Below are 4,709 nucleotides of genomic sequence, written 5' to 3'. Positions count from 1 at the left end.
CAATAGTCCAGGGAAAGTTTGTATAAATCCGCCTTATGTTGCCCAGTAATGAATAATTACCCTTTGTACAGTGCATGCCCTTCCTGCTGTTTATGCCTCTTGAGTGTTATAAAGCAGAACTTCTGAATTTCCCTTCTGGTCAGACAGGCCAAGCTCCTGATACAGGGAAAGCTGGCACATCCGACCACAACAGGAAATGCAGAAGTTCCACTCTGAACGTTGCCGGGAAACACGGCCATTTGCAGGAGTTTCTTGCTTCTCTGGCATCTTGAACATCCAGACGCGCCTCCCAAATTACTGTCCGATCCACAGAATCAATCTTTACCGCTGAACCTCCCGATGGCTTCTGGACGCGGGCTGGGCCTGCCTCCTTCTCACATACACATCTGCATCCACAGTCTCTTGCACGGCTTGTTCTGTAACGGATGCAAGGGACACAAAGAGAGGCAGTACACGTTAAACAGAGTGCCTGCTTGCGAACACCACATACTTGCGCCATTTCAACTCCCTGCAAATTTCTTGTGGACAACATGTGCTTTCGCCAAGATGTGTTGTACACAGCCACATGAAAACATCACAGGTGCAGCAGGTGGCCCAATTCTGCTTTAGCCACCGTCAATTATGTGCCACCCTAAACAGATGCATCAAGACCATGCAGAGGGCACTTTTACTTGTGTGTGTAGAAGCTGTTTGGAACAAAGGTCAACGCAAGACCTCTTTCCACATTTCTGTTTCCCTTCTTGCCAGTTCATAATTCTCCAGCAAAAGAGCTTCAAAGGGAGACTCCAGCGTGAAACTAATAAGTTAGAATTCATCAAGAAGTCTGATACAATCTCCCCACCCCCAGCTGAGGATTTAACAAGGGCTTGGGGATTCTTGGTAGGGTTGCCAACACTATGTGGGGCTCAGAGTTCTCTTGGAATTACAACTGATCCCTAGACCACAAAGATCAGTTCCCCTGGAAGACATAGCAGTTACGGAGGATGGATTGTTCAATATCACGTCCTGGCTGAGCTTCCTCCTTTCCCCAAACTCTGCCCTCGCCAGGCACCACCCTCAAACCTCTAGGAATAGCCCACCTCAGAGTTGGCAACCCTATTCTTTGGTCATTGCAGGTGTTAATTAGGGGAATGGCCTTATCACCCATTACGGCTGTTGTGATCAGTATTTTTCTTCATTACATTTCAGTTTTGACTTTGTACTTCTGGCTTCATGGCTCCTTTGCTTACTATGTACAACCTTTTTTCTTGACTGTGTGTGTTGTGGGGTTCCTTTACATGCATCTGATGGGGGCTTTAGTCTGCAAAAACTTATCCTGGAATAAAACCTTGTCAGTCTTTAGATTCCTGTTTATTTTCACTTGTTTCCACATACACATGTGCTTTCTCATCCCAAGGATTATAGGGTTAGAATTATAGGCATGTTACTCCCCTTCATAATAAATACCTGTAGTCCTAAGTAAATTTGGGGCAGCACCCTAGGAAAAGAAAAAGGGGGGGATGCCATCTAGAAACTGAACTGTGAAGTAACCAGGAGATATTGATAAAATTAATTCTATCAATTAATAAAGAAGAGAAATAAGATATTAATAAAATTAATAAAAATAAATAAATATTAAAGGTAAAGGCAAAGGTTCCCTTGCTCGAAAGCCAGTCGAATCTGACTCTAGGGTTGCGGTGCTCATCTCCGTTTCAAAGCCGAAGAGCCAGCGCTGTCCGAAGACATTTCCGTGGTCATGTGGCCGGCATGACGCTGTTACCTTCCCACTGAAGTGGTACCTATTTATCTACTTGCAATTTCTTGCTTTCGAACTGCTAGGTTGGCAGGAGCTGGAACTAGAGACGGGAGCTCACTCCATCATGCGGCACACTCGGGTCTCAAACTGCTGAACTAACGACCTTCCACAGCCTGCAGTTCAGCGTCTTAACCACTTGAGCCACCGCAGCTCCTACCTGTAGTCCTAAGTAAATTTGGGGCAGCACCCTAGGAAAAGAAAAGGGGGGGGGGATGCCATCTAGAGACTGAATGGTGAAGTAACCAGGAGGTATTAATAAAATTAATCATATCCATTAATAAAGAAGAGAAATAAAATATTAATAAAATTAATAATAAATAAATAAATATTAGCAGAGAGGAATTAGTCAAGGGTTTCCACCCACGGAGGCAATGAAAACATGAATCGATAAATGCTGCTCTGTGCAAGATTTTAGGAAAACTGGATTGTCGCTCACCAATCTCATTGACAAGGCTCTCGTGGCTTTTAGGGCGAGAAGGTTTCTCCTAGAGAGAGAAAGAACGAGAGAGGCAGAGAAGGAAAAAGAAAAGATTCAGCAGAGAACAGAATGAGCTTTTGAGATTCAGAAGCAGCCATTTAAAGATGGCCTTGCTTAGAAAAGGAGTGCTTTAACTGACAGTTTCCCTTGCATTTTCGCCCTGCCTTCCCTCCCCAGGAGCCTGGAGTGGCACACCAAATTCTGCTCTCCTGCATTCTGTCCTAACAACCAGCCAAGTTTAGTTAGTTGAGGCCAAGAGGTTGACTTGCCCTACAGTCACCCAGTAAGCTTTGTGGCTGAACAGGGGATCTGAACTCAAGCCTCTACAATGCTACACCACACTGGCGCACACGCTCTCCCAGTCCCCCTTTCTCCCATTGTCCTTAGGACGTGGGATCTGTTGCATTGCAGACCCTTCCTGAACGACTGAGGATAATGTGTTCAGACAACCAACAGAAAAAGCAGGGGAAATTACCATAGATGCAGAGTTTTTATTACATCAGGTACTGTTTCTTTGGTAGACAGATGTACTAGTATGGGGTACCATATACATACAATGTCATTCTGACCACCTCTAGATCGATTTTGTTTCAGAGTATCTGAGATTTTCTCCATTCTATAAAGGTTCCATAGCTTTTTGTACCAGAGGTTTACATTTAACCTACTCGTGGATTTCCATGTGGCTGCTAATGTGGTTTTGGCTGCAAATAGTAACAGAGAGATTCTTTTCCTTTGTGTTAGATAGAGCATTTTCCTCTCTAAGATTTAAAAGCAGAGCTTCCGCGGATTTGTCTATCTTGATTTTGGTTATGATCGTTATTTCTTCTATTATTTTATCCCAGAAGGATGCTACTTGTATGAAATGTATGAAGCCATTAAGAGCTGTCTATGCTCATGCTTAACTTGTATATCTTTGCTGTTTATAAAACTGAATAAAAATTATCTGTTAAAAAAAAGAAAGAAAGAAAGAAAAAGCAGAGGAATCCTGGCAGGGGCTCTGCTTTCTCCGGTCACTTTCCATCCTGCAAGGAGGCGCTGAACTGTAGTGGCTTTTACACAACATCGGGGTAGGTGGGTGGGTAGAATTATATCCCACTTTTCTTATCAAGGCTGAACTAGCAGTTGCGCAAGAAACGCACATTAGCAGTCTCTGAATCATTATTTTTAAATGAAAAGCAGCCAGGTTTGAGTGGGGATGCTCAGTCCTAGTCCTTTCCCACTTTTCTACTCAGGCGGACATGGCCTCCAGTAATGTTCCCGCTAAGCTGTGGGGTCTTGTGAGCAAAAATTCTACTTTGTGAGCTACCGGCATTAAAGTTGTGAGCGAGCGATTTGGCTACTGCATAAATTAGTTGGCTCTGGAGCCCTCCTTCCTGAGCTAAGGCAAAAATGCATGAGCCGGAGGCTAAAAAACTGTGAGCTAGCTCACATTAACTCAGCTTAGAGGGAACGCTGGGCCCTCCAGCTGTTTTCCCACCTGTATGGCGATCCAGGGCTGCAGGGAAGAGGGTGTAACTGACCATCTCCCCCTTCACACTTTCACTCCTCCTGATCACAGCCTGCTGTGGCTGCTTTTCATTTAAAAAAAAAAATACAACTAGCAGTCAGGAAGCTGTGTCTCCCATCTCCTGCATAGTGCTGGGTGAGGTTTCCAAGCAGCTGAGACTTGAAAACCAAATGCAGTAAAAATCAACCCGGAAGGCGCGACGGAGCTGCAGCAAAAATACAAAAAAAACAACATTCAGAGACACCAGGAACCAGAAAGCAAAGTCTCATCGTTCACAGCAGCTTAGAGGAACAAAATGACTTTGTTTTCCAGAGCTGGTCTTGCTGACCCTTCACAAACCACAGTCGGACAATTCAGGCATCAAACCAAACTATATTTATTTATTTATTTGTTCGATTTATACCCCGCCCTCCCCGCTGAAGCACTGTAGTGAACTTCCATCAGCCCATGTTTGATGTGATGTCTGCAGCTGAGCCGTTGCCTCATCCTATTTTAGGGGGGGTGGCAGAAGGATGTCAGAACTCTGGGCTACACTGAAAAAAAGAGAGGAAAAATACAGACAGATGGCAAATCACTTCTTCCAGAAGCCCCTCAGGAGCCAAGCACATTGCAATGGCATTAGCGTGATCTATTTTGATCCAGAGGCCTTACATTTATGGAGCACCATGCCGACTGTAGCCAATCAGATCACAACAAGGTAGCCCAACATTCCGGGAAAGGACTGAGTGTAATTCTATGCTGCACGAACTAAACTCCCCCCCCCCAAGTCAAGATTCCTTCCCTGTAGTCAAGATCCCTAGGAGTGAGTAGGCACAACAGCTTGAATGGAAGGTACACAGACAGAAAACACCCTAACTTAAAACTGGGCCAGAAGGCCAGATTTTGGGGTCAAGGGTCAGGCTTCCTGTTAAGTCGCTCGCTTAACAAAG

At 44.8% G+C, this 4,709-nt stretch overlaps 1 long non-coding RNA gene across 1 annotated transcript in view; it reads right to left on the bottom strand.

Moving 5' to 3' along the window:
- LOC107124644 overlaps window positions 1–2,282 on the bottom strand; it is an 8,387-nt gene extending 6,105 nt beyond the window's left edge. The window contains exons 1-2 of the long non-coding RNA XR_001482990.1: window positions 2,232–2,282; window positions 326–416 (exon numbers count right to left, since the gene is read on the bottom strand). This is a non-coding gene — a long non-coding RNA (uncharacterized LOC107124644). The remainder of the gene's footprint in view (window positions 1–325; window positions 417–2,231) is intronic.
- Between the last annotated feature and the right edge of the window lie 2,427 nt (window positions 2,283–4,709).

This window comes from Gekko japonicus, unplaced genomic scaffold (genome assembly GCF_001447785.1).
Source record: "Gekko japonicus isolate JY-2015 unplaced genomic scaffold, Gekko_japonicus_V1.1 scaffold1343, whole genome shotgun sequence".
NCBI lineage: Eukaryota > Metazoa > Chordata > Lepidosauria > Squamata > Gekkonidae > Gekko > Gekko japonicus.
The sequence above is the reverse complement of the archived record's forward strand: the minus strand, read 5'-3'. Positions and strand labels throughout refer to the sequence as shown.